A 17339-nucleotide genomic window follows, 5' to 3' on the forward strand; every position below is an offset into this window, starting at 1 on the left:
GAATTGTGAGTCTATTAAACCTCTTTCCTTTATAAATTACCCAGTATTGGGTATGTCTTTATTAGCAGCATGGGAACAGACTAATACATTTGTCATTTAAAAAGATAAACTGGGAGAAGGAATAAGATACTACACAGACTCAAATATATGCACACACAAATGTGCACATGCAAACACATACTCTAACACCTTTCTATATACAAAATTACTATCTACATCATCTTTTACAGCACATACAACTTCCCAGGAAATCCATCTCTAATATAACACTATTTTCCCCTGTGTATAAATGTATACCTAGTCACAGACACAGGGATGAACACAACTCCACAACAGACCCGTAGTTAAACACATTCACTAACACACCTGTTCACAGGTATTATATAACAGCATTATGTAAAATGTTGACTTCTAAGTGTTAACATTTTATTGCAATTTTCTGGATATGTACCTCAACAATTCTTACACACATATCACAACTGCCTTCTCACACAGCATATTACTTGGCTAATAAATACAGCTGAAATGTTCCTCCTGTCCTCCTTTACCACACACTGATACACACACTGGTTTTAATTCCTGTGTCTGTGAAATCTTCTTTTGTTTACAAGCTGCTGAAGCTTGTTAATGCATTTCATGTAGCTAATTTTCTGTTTTGCAAGCACAAATCTTACTTGATTTCTTCTAACCTAGAGGATGCTGTTCAGGTAAGAAACAAAAAAAAGTGTAACTAAAGGAGGCTTCTCAATTTTTCATTCATAGAATTAGTTCATGTTCCTGGTAAATAGATTAAGTGGAGGAATTCAGAAGAGTTCAGAAAGGAGAATGAGGGAACACCAAAGGGGTTTGTTTGTTCTTTGCATTGTATACCAAAAAGCAAATATTTCTCAAGAAGCTCTTTTCAAAAAAACAGCTTTTGATGCCACCAAAATATAGTATGTATGGAAGTTATGAAGCATAACAGTAACTCACCGTCCAGTGTAGTTCTATGACATAACAAAACCTAATTCTTTGTTCTTCTAATCTCATCTCTTTTCTCAATTCCCTTAATATAAGAACTTTAGAACATTTTAACTCTGATTACCTGCCCATTCCTCAACTTATGTTACTGTTGTCTAGTATTTTATTTCTGTTATCTAAAACCTCCAGATTAGACATTATTGTTAGGTTTAACAATAGCTTTTTAATGACAGATCCTCCAGAAACTGCTTGGGCTCGTGCTTTCTTCTGCACAGTGCTTTTAACCAGGCCTGATCCTTCTGAACTGAGTCTTCTAAAACACTGTTAAAGTAACCATGAGGGGAGGGCACGATGACCAACTAGACACAGACAGGTGAAACAGTTGCTGCTGCGGGACCAAGAAGACTAATGCCGTCCTAACAGATCTTCAGAGGGAAAGCACCAAGGGTGGCTGAAGGGCTCAGATAAAGGGCTCGGATGAAGACACAGAAGCTGAGCTGAAGGGAAGGAAGCTGAGAACCCTGCCTGGGGCTACCGTGCACCAGGGTTTGTTATTGGCCCCCAATAATCTGGGGGTAACGAGTGAGTTAAACTGGCAAGGAGTAACCTGCTGTCACCACAGGCCTTTGCAATCCTGGCAGCTGGAGACCCCTTGACAACCACAGACACTCAAGTTGGCAGGTGAATCGGCTTAAAGAAGTATTGGGGCTCCTGCTGAGGTGGAGCCCATGGGGTTTGGTGTGGGATCCTCTGTAGTCAAGCATGGCCAGGGAAGCCCATCTCCCTAGGCTCAACTTGCTTCCATAGGAAACTTTAGCCCTAGGAGAACTGTCACACCTGAACTCCGCAGGGCTGTCTTGCCCATTAGTTGGAGCTAGTTCAACCTGAGAACCCCTTCGTCTACCGGTCTTTCTCAGGGCCTGCTCTTCCAGGGCATTCTAGGGTGCCCTGGGGGCCTATATCATAGCTCCTGCACTGGCGGACCATGTCTGGTTGGTAGAGAGCTCCAGCAGCACAACTCCTATAAGCCGTGCACTAGGCCACCCACTCCTTCCCCATACTGTAGCTTCCCCTGGGCTCACAGCAGCCCCCCACATTGTGTGACTGGTGCATGTGTGTGAGCAGGTTTTGCCTTCATTGCCCCACCAACATGGATGTGTGCATGCATCCTGCCCTGCAACTGCTGTGCACTCTGCCTCCTCTTTCCCTGGACTGCCATTGTAGTTGCAGCCTTGGTGGGCACAGTGCCAACCAGTCCTATCTCTGCCTGTGCCATGCACTTGTGCCAACACTGTTACAGAAGTAAAACTGGGTATGGAGAACAGTGAAACCTCCTGTTCCCTGAGAGCTCCTGTCTGTGGTTCACAGACTGCACATAGACCCATGTCTGCCAGTGCCTTACCACTGTGCTAACAGCACAACCAGCACGACTACACACACAGTCAACAGCACAGCCCCACTGTACACACTTCAGCTGTACTGCCTCCACTACTGTGGTGAATGCTTGCACAGAGGCAGGCACCCTAGCACCTGCTAGCATTCTCCCACAGCTAATGAGTGTACACACGCTGCACTGCTACTGCTGCTGGCATGTGCAAATGAGGATAGATCCACTGCCACCACACTAAAAAATGCTTTAGTTGAAACCACCAATCAGAATATATGACCAGAGGACTGGGAGCACCTTGGTCCCCCCAAAACAATGGATTCCTAATGCCGAGGAGCCAGAGAACAAAGTTAGGGCCCAATAGAAGTCCTTCAGAGTTACAGCCTGTAATCCAGGAGTTGAGAGCTGAGTATTGGCTCCCTAAAGTTTCTAGGAACAAAGTCAGTCAGCTGAATCCAATTTATACCAACCAAACCCTCAAGTTCATCAAACAGAATAAAAGAAAAAAAATCCAAAGGTCGGTAATGTTAAAGATTGAAGAGACATCAGCCTACAAAGATTAGAAAGAACCAATGCAAGAACTCTGAGTGCCTTTCTTCCTCCAAAGAACTGTACCACTTCTTCAGCAAGGGTTCTGAACAGAGTTGAGATGGTGAAAACGATAGAAATATAATGCAGAATATGAATAGGGACAAAGATCATTGAGATGCAATGAGCATTGAAATCCAATTCAAGAAGCTCAGGGTCACGATAAAATAATACAGGAGCTGACAAACAAAATAGCCAAGATAGAAAAGTATATAAATGACCTGATAGTGGATAAAACACACTACACGAATTTCAAATGGAATCACAAGTATTAATACCAGAATAAATTGAGAAAAGAATCTCAGAGCTTGAAGACTGGCTTTCTGAAATAAGACAGACAAGAATAGAGAAAAATGAACAAAAAGGAATGAACAAAACCCCTGAGAAATATGAAATTATGTAAATAGAGAAAAAAGAATAAACAAAACCCCTGAGAAATATGAGATTATGCAGAGATCAATTCTATGACAGATGGGGCAAGTGTAAGAAACTTGGAAAATATATTTCATAATATCATCCATAAGAACGCTCCCAACCTAGCTAGAGAAGCTAACATTTACATTGAGGAAATACAGAGAAGATACTTCACAAATAGCTCATCCCCAAGATACATAATTCACAGATTCTCCAAAGTTGAAATGAAAGAAAAAGGCAGCTAGATAGAAAAGTTAGGTTACCTACAAAGGAAAGCCAATCAGACTAAGAGAGGACCTCTCAGCAGAAACCTACAAGCCAAAAGAGATTTGGGGTCACTATTCAACATTCTTAAAGAAAAGTAATTCCAACCCGGAATTTTATATCTGGCCAAACTAAGATATACTTTACAAGAGCTCCTGAAGGTATCATTAAATATGAAAGGAAAGACCATTACCAACCACTACAGAAACACACTGAAGTACACAGACCAGTGATACTATAAAGGAACCACACAAACAAGTCTACGTAATAATCAGCTAACATGACAGGATTAAATCCATACACATCAATACCAATCTTGAATATAAATGGGCTAAATGCCCAAATTAAAAGGAACAGAGCGACAAGCTGAACAAAGAACAAAAACCCATTAATATGCTGTCTTCAAGAGACCCATCTCACATGCAATGACACCCACAGACTCAAAATAAAGAGATGGAGAAAAATCTGCCAAGCAAATGAAAAACAGATATATTTACACCCAATACAGAAGCATCCAGACTCATAAAGCAAGTTGTTAGAGACTTTCAATGAGGCTTATACTCTTACACAATAATAGAGGGAGACTTCAGCATCCCACTGACAGTATTAGACACATCACCAAGGCAGAAAATTAACAAAGATATTTAGGACCTGAATCCAGTACTGAATCAAATGAATCTAATATACATCTACAGAACTCTCCATCCAAGAGCAATAGAATATACATTCTTTTCATCAATACATTACATGTACTATAAAATTGACCACATAATTTGACACAAAACACTCCTCAGCAAATGGGATTTAATTAAACTAAAGAGTTTCTGCACAGCAAAAGAAACTATTAATAGAGTAAACAGACAACCTAGAGAATGGGGAAAAAATTTTGCAAACTGTGCATCTGATAAAGGTCTAATATCCAGCATCTATAAGGAACTTAAACAAATTTACAAGAAGAAACCAAAGAACTTCATTGAAAAATGGGCAAAGAACATAAACAGAGATTTCTCAAAAGAAGTCATACATGCAGCCAACAGTCATGTGAAAAAAAGCTCAACATCACTAATCGGTAGAGAAATGCAATCAAAACCACAATGAGATACCATTTCACAACAGTCAGAATGGCTATTATTAAAAAGTCAAAAAATACCAGATACTGGCAAGGTTGTGGAAAAAAGGAACACTTTTACATTGTTGGTGGGAGTATAAATTAGTTCAATCATTGTGGAAGACAATGTGGCAAGTCCTTAAAGACCTAAATACAGAAATACCATTTGATCCAGCAATCCCATTACTGGTTATATACCCAAAGGAATATAAGTCACTGTATTATAAAGACACATGCACACATGTGTCTTTGCTCTATGTTCATTGAAGCACTATTCACAATAACAAAGACATGGAATCAACCCACATGTGTATCAATGACAGACTGTATAAAAAAATGGTACATATACATCACGGAATACCATGTAGCCACAAAAAAGAGCACGATCATGTCCTTTGCAGGGACATGGTTGCAGCTGGAGGTCATTATCTTTAGCAAACTAGCGAAGGAACAGAAAACCAAATACCACATATTCTCACTTATAATGGGAGCTAAATGATGAGAACACATGGACACATAGAAGGGAACAACACACACTGGGGCACAATGGAGGATGGAGGGTGAGAGGAGAGAGAGGATCAGGAAAAATAACTAATGGATACTAGGTTCGGTACCTGGGTGAAGTAATCTGTACAAAAAGCCCTCTTGACACACATTTACCTATGTAACAAACCTGCCCATCCTGCATATGTACCCTTGAACTTAACAGTTTAAAAAACAAACAAACAAAAAAAGATATTATTTCACTGCTTGCTGCTTTTGATTGTTGTTAAGTTTGCTGGCAGCTTTGTGTTATCTATTTTTCTCTTTAGCTACTTTAATATCTTCTCTTTGTCTTGATATTCCATGTTTTTTGTATAATGTGTCTAGGTATGGATGGATTTATTTATCCTGCTTGGGATACATTACGTTTTGTGTTAATCCCCAATTATTGTCTTCTCAAACATTCTCTCTTACCTGTTTTTTCTACTCTTTCATGTTGGGAAGTTATTAGTTGGCTGTAAGATCTTCTCATTCTGTTTTCCATGTGTTTTCACTTCTTATTTCTACCTCTCATCCCTTTGTGTTGTGTTATTGGCCAGTTCTTTCACTTTACTTTTTTCCTCTTCATTATGCTTAATTGGATATTTAACCCCAACTTTGATTTCTTCCAACAACGATTTGATTTCTAGAAGCAATTACAACCATACCTACATACCTGGTCATTTCTATTACGGTATCCCTTATCAGAAATGCTTTGGACAAAAAGTGTGTTGAATTTTGGAATATTTGTGTCATGCTTATCAGTTGAGGATCCCAAATCCAAAATTTTGCATTTGAAATGCTCCAATGAGGATTTCCTTTAAGCATCATGTTAGCACTCAAAAAATGTTCAGAATTTGGAGTATTTTGACTTTTGGATTTTCAAATTTGGAATGTTCAATTCATAATTTCTCATTTCTTCTTCATTTTTGTGATTCAAATTTTTGTTTTTATATGTTATATTCATAATTGCATTCTGATCTATATTTGATAATTAAAGATAGAGATCTAAGTATATTGATGGCTATTTCTATGGAGTCTCATTCATGATGGCTTGTATTCTTATATTTTTGTAATATTTGAGTGTATTGAATTTATTTAATTTTACTTTCTGGGAACTATGTGAGCCTAAATTGTTTCTGGTTTTCTTCACAGAAGATTCCATTGGCTTCTTCTAAGGGATTCTCACAATTTGGGGCTACAATGCCCTTCTTTAATGTTCTCTGACTTTATTGTGATAGTTTCAGACTCAGGTTCTCCACTTTGCTGCTGTACCAAGATATTGCTTCAGTATTGCTAAAATGTTTGCTCTTGGGGCAACCCCATTCTAAAAATTTGCTGATTACTTCCAGATCTGCTTTCAGCTTTGGTAGAGATATGAGGGCCTTGGAGATTTTTCATTTCTTCCCAGAGACCTAGTAATACATTAAAAATAATATTTTATCTACAGTAGTTCTTTGGATTACATAGTCTGTGACTGCCAAAAATGAATTTGCAAACTCTGGTTTTAATTGGTAATCTGCTCACTCTACTGATGTTGAAAATCTCTCAGTAGGATCTATGCTTATGAAAATACTTTGATAAATATTTCAGAGGATTTGATCATAGGACCTTACAGACTGATGTAGGAAATAGGTCAGGCATACTTAAGAATATGTAGCCAACAAAAATATAGACATCACTGCTGAAGACTGGAAACGGATTTATGCCTGCAGTTAGGAAGAGTGAGTGGCTGGCCAATTTGTGATGGAGATTGTTTTACATTTTTACTGTCAAAGATTAGTATTATTTTAACCTCTTTAATGAAGGCTTCTCTAATGCAATAAAAGACCTAACCTCCCTCCAACCCCTACCACCAACTCAGTTCAACTGTACTTTGTATTTCTCTAATGCATGTATTAAAATCCGTACAGTAGTTACTAAACTCCCTGAGTGCAGGGTGTATGGCACACGTTTTTGCATATTTCTCCATTACTTGGTATAGTGTCAGACAAATCATGCTGTATTCAAACCATATTTATTGAATTAGTTAATTCTATGTTCTATTGCAAGCATTGTGAGCATTTAAACACTTCTCTCCGTTTATATGGTGAGTCCCAGACTGGGTCTTATTTATTTATAATTCTCTCAACTTCTAGCTTAGAGTCGTAAATAAGATAGGTATTGAAAAATATAAATAAATGAAATAAGTAAATGTTAAATAAATATGCGTTTGAATGTTGGTTAACAATTTTAAGTCTTGATGCTTTCCTTTAAGGTATCAGTCCCTATAAATAAATGAAGACACACTTTGCATTCCTACCAGTATATGTAACCATTTCATCCTGCATTTTCTTTCCTGCACTACTCTTTCATGTGCTGACTTGTATTTTGTATGTTAAATAATTCTTTTCCAAAATATATATGTAAATATAATTTAGAAGTCTAAATTTCCTATTTTCTAAGGAGTAAATTGTGTCCTCTCAAAATTCATACACTGAAGCCCTAACCTCCTAATGTGACTATATTTAAAGATAGAGCCTCTAAGGAAGTAAAGTTAAATGAGGTCATAAGGATGTGGCCCTGATTCAGTGGGATTGGTGTCCTTGTAAGACACGCAGAACAAGCGCGCGCACGCGCGTGCGTGCGCTCTCTCTCTCTCTCTCTCTCTCTCTCTCTCCACCATGCAGAGAAAGCAGGCATTTTCAAGCTAGGAAAAGGGCCTCCCCAGAACCTGACTATGCTGGCACCCTGATCTTGGACCTACAGCTTCCAGACCTGTTAGAAACATATTTCTATTGTTGAAGCTACCCCGCCTAAAGTATTTTTTTAAATGGCAGCCTGAGCCGACTGAGACCTTTTGGTTTTGGTTTGAATATTTATAGGTATTGCAAAATGTCATGACAATTTATGCTTCATTTTTATAAGTGTCTAAGGAATTGAAAGGGATACAGAGTGGAAAATAGGGAATAATGTGGGATACCATCTGAGGAACTTCTACTTGAATTACATTATAAGGGAGCAAATGATGTGGCTTATAGGAAGGGGGGTATTTTAGGTTAGAAAGAAATATTAGAACTGAAGTTATAGCCATTCATCTAATCACTCAAGAAATATTGCAGACTTCCTTCTGATGCCAGGAATGGAGATCCATCTGACTCATAACTTACAGGAAAAAAAAAAAAAAAAAAAACACTACACAGAATAGTCCTCCAGTAAATGGTGAAATCATGAAAGGTCTGTTTTTTCCCACTCTGAGAAATCCATTTACCTTTCTGAATGTGGTATAGGGCACTTACTAATCTCCTTGACCATTTTGGGTTGAGAAGGGTACAAGGAGGAGGCCATCTTACATATTTTTATTATTTTATTGTATATTTAATCCCTTGTTTGAGCTCAGGCGTTTAATACTTTCAGTCAACCTGTAGTTTTTCTTTGTGTCATCTCATTTCATGTTCATTCCTGCTGCTTGGTATGGATAAGAACCTCCACCTTGACCTTGGACAGCTGGATAAATTTTTTGTGAGACTCTTTCTTGAAACAATAAATTGCTTTCTTCTTTGAACTGAAGCATAATTCTTTCCCTGACAAATGAAGCCCACCAGCTCCCACCTACCTGAAATTGAAAAAGTAAGAACATCAGATTACCCCTGAACATCTATTGAGAAGGAACATAGAGATGAACCTTCTGTGAGTGTGAAACTTAATGACTCTACCTAATAATTTCAGTTTATTTCATCAAAAGGTTTGTGGAGCAAGGCTGTTCTGTTGTCATTGGTCTTTGCTTGTTACAGTTGCAGAGGAACAGAACTGGACCATGGCATATGCATTTTTTGAAATTATTATTCACACTGGAGGTAAAACAAAGCTGCTGACTTTTTGGAGATTTAGATAAGGCCAAATAATTTTATTTCCATGTAGAATCAGAAAGGACTGTATTGTCCTATATTTGGAGTAGAGACACTTGTGACTGGCTTGATACTGGCATTTGCTTTCCAGATGGACCAGTACTGTATCTATTTTAGAAAGATTTAGGGAACTACCTCTGTCCCTTGTTTATGCTAGGCACTATGAGAAAGGCAAGAGATGTTTACAACACTGCCTCTGACCGCTGAAGCTTTCATCTCTGCTTTCAGAAAGAAGAAAAGATACAATTAAGAAACGTGTGTGCTAAATGCTAGAGTAAAATGGGATCTAGAAATTTTGGCACAATCTTTTTGCTATAGGTGATAGTCAAGGGGAATCAGGCACATCTATTTTGGAAGAAAAACTGAGTTTAACAATAACATTTCAAACTCTTCATGATTTTAAAGAAGAAATTTCATGGTCGATCCAGGAAATCTATCTCAGCAGTGAACAAAGACTTCTTTTATGGAAGTCACTATCATTTTACAATGGCCTGAGTTGCTTTTGATAGAGTCTTCAGAACATCTTGGAGCAATTTGTTCAGACTTCAAGTAAGATTTTGCTTTTTATAACCACGAAGAATTTTTTTTACGTTTTAAAAAAGTATGACATGTAAAATAGGGGAAAACTAATAAAAATCACGCAAAATTCTATTATCTGGTGATAAAAATAATTTTTTAAGTTTTTGTTCTAAATATAGTTGGTTATGATTAACATGTTATCTTTCATGTTTATTTTTTCTCTTACCCTACTGTCTTTTAAGAAACACCAATTATCTGTATTTTTGGGGTTTTTTGTTTTTTTTTGTTTTTTTCTACACATTTTTGATTGTCTCCTTGCTACGTTCATTGGCATTATGTATGGTATACTTTTTCTTTTAATTCAGTCTTAATTTCTGCAATAATATTATACTTCTCCTTAATTTTCTTCCTCAGCTCCTCAGCCTCCATTTTACCCATTCTGTAATCTCTTGTATTAGATGTTTTTTAAAAAAATAATGAAGTATCATTTATATTTTATTCTTTGAAAGTGGAAGGCAATTGTTGCCTCAAATGTTATTTATCTTTCAGAAATAGTCTGTCTTTGTCTTCTACTTGTTTCTCTGCTGTATCCATCTGAGAATTTTTGTTAGATTCCATGTTGATTTTTTTTTTAATTTTTCTTTACATATAGGTAAATTTTGTTTGCTGATATGTTATCCCATTCAAGGTGGTTATTTCTAAATTACAGCCAATCTTTCTTCTGTTAGTCAGTAATACATTTGGCTGGCTCCTGTCTGCAATTTGCTTTTTAGTCTCAGTTGGTGAAAAGATTTAAGTGCAGGCTGGGTGTGGTGGCTCACGCCTGTAATCCCAGCACTTTGGGAGGCAGAGGCAGGCAGATCACCTGAGGTAGGAGTTCAAGACCAGCCTGGCCAACATGGTGAAACTCCGTCTCTACTATAAATACAAAAATTATCCAGGTGTGGTGGCCTACACCTATAGTCTCAGCTACTGGGGAGGTTAAGGCAGGAGAATCATTTGAACCTGGGAGGCAAAGGTTGCAGTAAACTGAGAAAGCGCCACTGCACTCCAGCCAAAAAAAAAAAAAAAAAGAAAAATTAAGTGCAATATTAACAACTCTCTCCTGGTCTACCCATCTTCTTAATCCCCATGTTATAGATGAAATAGCTGAGGCACAGGGAAGTCAGGGGGCAAGTCTTTATATGGTGAGTGACAGGACAAGGACTGAATGCTTTTTTCCCTGAAAGACTCTTTTCCTAGGGATTATCTAAAGTATTGTGTCAGAAAGTTTGTAAGGATTTTGACCTTCTTGTTAAATAAGTCAGCCATCCGAAAGAGATGACAGCTTTGTAAGGATATTTGTTTCTGGAACTCATGCTATTAATGTGGGCTGTCTTTGTGGTTGGACTTATTTATAAATGTAATTGATTTAGTCAGAAGATATGAGGTTACCAAATGTTTCACTGTGCCGTAACATGGGTCACTATTTTTCTATCTTCCTATAGCGACTTTCTTGCCATTTTCCCAGCCTTGTCTAACAGTTTCTCATGACATTTCCAGGATTCTAAAAACGTTCTCCTGAGCATTTTTAAGTCTCCTATAACAGTTTCTTTGCTGCCTACTGTCTGTTTCCCCAACAAATTCTATACACTGTGGGTTATTGCCATATCAGACCTCACTTCTAGTATCAACTTTTTTCATTAGTTTATGTTGCCATTATATAGTGCTGTATAACAAGCCAGGCACCAGATAGCAGATGATTGGTACTAGAAACAATCAATATACATCAAACATCTCCTAGACTTAGGTATTGTTTTAGAAGCTGAGATTGACTTTGAGATGAGTTGTCATGGTGGTGAGAAGTGCATTGTGGGTGGAGATGGTAAACCGACAGTTCACAACTTTGTCAAGACGAGTGAACCAATAAAACGCTGCTGTAGCTCCTCAGGGACTCTCCACCACTACTACAGTCATTGGAAACCTTTTCTTCACAAAGTTGCATAATGAATGCTGTTCACATGGGACATCTTCCCAAAAATGCCTTGGTTCTGTCATGCCCACTTCTTGGCTTGTTGGCTATAACTTCCTCCTTTTCTCCCATTTAAGAAGACCTATCAATATGTGAGTGACTAAGGGTTGTGAAAGGCTTGTGAAGGCTATTATAGGACTAACTTTGAACTTGTAGTGTATAAAAACAGTTAATCATATAAAAAACCCTTAAGTTTATTTAAACTTGATGTGTAATATCTCACTTATGAACCATCTCTCTCCTGGTTGCAAAATACCAATTTGTTTACTGACTGGCAAATGTTATGATAGAAAATGTTTGATGAGATAATGTTAAGATTCATTAACATTCATTAATGCAAGACCCTCCATGCTGTCTTTGCTTAGCTCTCTGCCCCCAGTCTCATTGCTTGCCTACTGAACTGATTGTTGGAGCAGCGTGATGCCCATTTCCTTGCTTCTAGCTTACGTGGATATTTTCATACTCTGCTGCCTCTTTGAAGTTGCCTCTTCTTCTTTGTTCCCTCTTCTTCCTTGGTGTGGCTGTTATGATCTTTAAAGATCCGGTTCAAACATCACCTCCTCCATGATGTTTTTCTAGCCTCCCCTAGTGTGCTCCCCCAAATCCTCCTCTGAGCTCTCACAACATTCTTTGCATAGCTCTATCCCTGCCACTTAGTGTATCTACTTAATGTTTTTGTGCCTACTGCATGACTAGATGGTAATCTCCTGTGGACAAGCACTATGTCTTATTGTACCATGAATCCCCGGAGTCTAGCACAGTGCCTAACCCACTCTATACACATGTGTTTATCACTGAATAAAGGGGAAATATAATACATGAATAAGAATATAGGCAGAGAAATATGCTGGCAAATTTCAACTTTTAAATTCTCGAAGTGGCAAATTTAACACAAATAGGCAAGCTTTACTTTATGCGCTGGACTAAGGATAGGCTCAGCTGTCCGTCTCACGTTTGAACTCCCAGGAAGTCAGAAGATAGTTCTTTCTACAGGTCTCAATTCTATTGCTTTCCAACCCAAGGTACTCCTGAGTTGAATATCTTCCAATTCTCTTACTGCCCTTTTTCTTTTTTACTTAATTCAAAATGCTTAACACATAACTATTAAATTGTTAATAAGGAGGAGTAAGTACACTATTAATTTGAAAATATTTTATTCAGAGAGTAGGTTTGCTGCAAGATTTCAGTGTTGGCTGCACAATAATTAATGAATTTAATTTCTGGTGTTAAATACATCATAATTTGAGTCTGAGGTTATTTGCTAATTGCAATTAGGCTCAGAAGAGAGCCTGTTTTTTTCTGTCCTGCCATCATCTGTTTACTTCCTTTTAAAAGCACATCTCCCAAAATAAACCTTCTAGAAGGCTGAGTTGACGAAAACACTGGGACCTCTCGACTTCAGAACGCCCATGAGTTTGTGTTTGCTGAGGGCTGTGATAGCTGTCATACACAGATCACATGCAGACAGGCCTGGGTTTGAAGGCCTTCCTCAACTCTTGCTCCTTGTGTAACTTTGAGCAAGCTACTTCACCCTCTGCGCCCTACTTTCCTCATCTAATAAAGTGGCATTACTAATACCTAAGTCATAACAACATGTAGTGTATTTAAAAATCTGGAACACAACAGATGCTCAATACTTGGCACTAATATTATAGCCTCTACTTCAACAGGGTTGAGGATCTCTATATCCAATTGCCAAATTGAGATTCAGGCCCACCTTTCCAACTCCCCTGTACCTGAAGCCTGGCTCTAATGTTCTCATTTAAAGTTATTCCCTTTTTTTTTTTTTTTTTTTTTTTTTGAGACAGAGTCTCACTCTGTCACGCAGGCTAGAGTGCAATGATGCCATCTTGGCTCACTCAGCCTCCGCCTCCCAGGTTCAAATGATTCTCCTGCCTCTGCCTCCTGAGTAGCTGGGATTACAGCCACAGGCCACCACGCCTGGGTAATTTTTGTATTTTTAGTAGAGATGGGGTTTCACCATGTTGGTCAGGCTGGTCTCGAACTCCTGACCTCGTGAATCCACCACCTCAGCTTCCCAAAGTGCAGAGATTATAGGCGTGAGCCACCGCACCCAGCTTGATCTGTTATTTTTACAATAAGTTCTCACTACCCTTTCAATGCGTCATCACCTGGCTCCCAGGTTGTAAAATGAGAAGGGCTGTCATCTGCCAAGGCTAAGCCATGGATGAAGGGGACCCTTCTGGGGGTCAGGCAAGTGAAAGCCAGAGACCTTCACTTGCCTGACCTCTCTGAGTCACCCTAATGCCTTGGCTGTCTGTTAGGAGAGCCCCTTTTAAAACCTGAAGTTAAAGCAGGCAGGTGTGTGCCTCATCTTTCATTGTGTATTTTTTTCTGTGCTGATGGGACCAAGGAAGAGAGGGGATGCAGGTGGGGGCAGGAGTCTGTGATACTTGATTCCCTTAACTGCATGCTGCAAAACCAACTGCTCAGCTATGGGCCCCGCTGATTATACACCACATCCATCAGTAGAGCCTCTGTGTATCCCAAACCCGACTTAGCAGGCAGCCTTTACCTTCCCAACTAATTGAAAGGCAGCTGAGGGGACAGCTGTTCATGTTAACCTGGCCATAAAAGGCTTCTGAGGTTTGTGTTTGCAGTTCTCACAGAGGGAGCCATTGTTTCAGTTCAGGACACCCGTGCTTAGATTTAATTAATTCAATGTTTCTTATCAAGTTGAAATCAGGAGGGTTTTCAGGTCAGCTGGCATGGGAGACCATTTTTGGTTTGTTGGGTAATGAGTTTTGTAAATAAAAAATAGGTGGAGACCTCTATAGCTCCGGATCACAGGAAGGGCCAAAACTAGAGAAAGTACTATTTTACTGCATTCCTCTGCCGGTGAGAATTGTTTTGCTTCAGCTTGAGGAGAATAGATAAAATGAGGATGTTACAACTTCATGTTGCGGTATTCTCAAAAGAGGAGCTTCTAGTCTATGACTTGGAATTAGTACATAGTCTCCATTTCTGTTTATAATAATAACTCATGCTCTGAGTGATAATTTTTAGGCTATGCATGATAATGATTAATTAAAAGGAGACTGAATTATTTTCCACAGCTTGAGTTACAGCCAACTTTAGCTGTAGGCAGAGCGACCTCTTATTATTGACTGCGACTTACTTCTGTGGCACTTGTAATCTTCCTCTATTTCATTTCCTCCATAATTAAAATCCCTTGAATGGACAGAGGGCCTTTTATTCCTCATCAGAGATAAAGCTTAGCACACAATTCCTATGTGAAAGAAGCTCTAGGCTTGCACACTCCGCTGTAAGTGACCTTTGTAGGGTCTTTTACCAGTTTCTTTGAGGGGAAAAGAAATGAGGTCCGTAGCAAGTACTGAGCATCTGGAAGGGTATGGGGTGCCAACTAGAGGGAGGTGGAAGGAGGTTGCAGAACGGAGACAAGCCTTGCCCTTTTCGCTTTCTTTTCTTTTTAAATTCTTTGTTTTCTTTTAGAATTAATATTATTTTAATTGACAGATAATAATTGTAAATATGTATGGGGTACAGTGTGATGCTTGGATGTAAGAATACAATGTGGAATGATTAAATAAAGCTAGTTAACATATCCATAATCTGTCTTACAATTTTTTGTGGTTAGACATTTGGAATTTGCTCTTAGCAATTTTGAAATATACAATACACTATTAACTATAGTCACTCTGCTATGCAATAGGTCTCACAGACTTATTCCTTCTGTCTAACTGAAACTGTGTACCTTATGACCAACATTTTCCTATCCACCTCCTACCCCTCATCCTCTGGTAATGACCACTCTACTCTCTCTGCTTCCATATGTTTGACTTTTTATAGATTCCACATATAAGTAAGATCATGTGGTACTTGTGTTTCTTCACCTGGCTTATTTCACTTAGTATAATGTCCTCCAGGTTCATCCATGTTTTCATAAATGATAGAATTTCCTTCTATTTAAAGATAGAATAACATTCCATCATATATATAATGTATACCACATTTTCTTTATTCATCTGTTGATAGACACTTAGTTTGCTTCCATACCTTGGCTATTGTGAATAATGCTGCAATGAATATGGGAATTCAGATATCTCTTCAACACATTAACTCCAATTCCTTTAGATATCTGCCTACAAGTAGGATTGCTGGATCATTTGGCAGTTCTTTCTTTAAAATGTTTTTGAGGACCTGTCTGGTTCCACTTCAAGTCCTCTCCCAGCCCTTTTTATTGAATAGCCAGGTGTCTGTTGGCTTTCATTCCTCTTGCTAGAATCAATCAGATAATAGTGTAAGTAGATATAAATTCAGAAGCAGTAGTTTCAATAATAGTTATTTTTTTTATGGTAAGGAAGATATTTGAGAAAAAGGACTAAAACTACAAATCATTTAGGAACAACATCAGATATCAAACAGCTTGAAGGCCTTTAGGGAGGCAGTCAGACTAATAATATCTGAGTCAGGTTCCATTAAACTCTGCAACCATTATTTAGAAAGGGTAAATAGTTTTCCCAAGATCACTCAGCTAGACAGCAGGAATTGTGGGCTTAACCACTTTGCTATCTTCTTCTACAGTCAATTCCGTGGTCTTCAGGTTTTTTGCAGTACACTTGTAGACAGCACAGGATCCTTCTTGAGTTTCTTTCATTTCATGGATTCTTGGTTCCCCTCAAGGATACTGGTGTATAGTATTGAATCCTGACTTACACAACAATAAGCTGACTGAAGCCTGTTTTCACTTGATTGCTGTTTACTTTGCATCCTCCCAATGTTGACTCAGGTGCTCTTTGCAGGAGAATGGGATTCTTTAGGTGACCTGACTTGGTGACACTCCTACTGCTTTTTTTCCTTCTCCAAAGCCACATTCTTGGTTTAGCTGTTTTGATATTTATGTCGTTCTTTTTTTTTTTTTTTTTTTTTTTTTTGTTGTTGTTGAGACGGAGTTTCACTCTTGTTACCCAGGCTGGAGTGCAATGGCACGATCTCGGCTCACCACAACCTCCACCTCCTGGGTTCAGGCAATTCTCCTGCCTCAGCCTCCTGAGTAGCTGGGATTACAGGCACGCGCCACCATGCCCAGCTAATTTTTTGTATTTTTAGTAGAGATGGGGTTTCACCATGTTGACCAGGATGGTCTCAATCTCTTGACCTCATGATCCACCCGCCTCGGCCTCCCAAAGTGCTGGGATTACAGGCGTGAGCCACTGCGCCGGCATTTATGTCATTCTTAATCCAAGTAAACCCTGAAGAGGGCTTGCCCTCTCTTTGTTGATTTCTCCTGTAAGTTCCTGAAGTTTTCTTTCCCTCTCCATGCTTGCCTTTTGCTATGTCCCTTTCCTCACAGGTATGTTAGCCTGCCCTGAGCTTAAAAGAGTTGCTATGACCAAAATAGGCCTGTACTAAGGAAAATAGATTTCCAAAACATTGGCTGAAAATTTGATGCAAAATTTTAATTAATTTGCATTCCATTTCAGCAAATGGTTTTTCTCTTCTCTGCATATTTCATTTAATTGGAGCTTTTCTCTAACATGTAAAAATGCCAAACCAAAGAGAAAAACAAAATGAGGCATTCTTGAGATTAGTGGTGGTTTTTACCCTGGAAATTGGCATGTTCACTGCATGAAGTGGAAGAGTTGGTCCACATTAGGTATTAAGAAATATCACAAACCAGTGTTAGCTTTTTTGGAG

The sequence above is a fragment of the Sapajus apella genome, unplaced genomic scaffold (genome assembly GCF_009761245.1).
Source record: "Sapajus apella isolate SASKATOON/1434 unplaced genomic scaffold, GSC_monkey_1.0 scaffold72, whole genome shotgun sequence".
Taxonomy (NCBI): domain Eukaryota; kingdom Metazoa; phylum Chordata; class Mammalia; order Primates; family Cebidae; genus Sapajus; species Sapajus apella.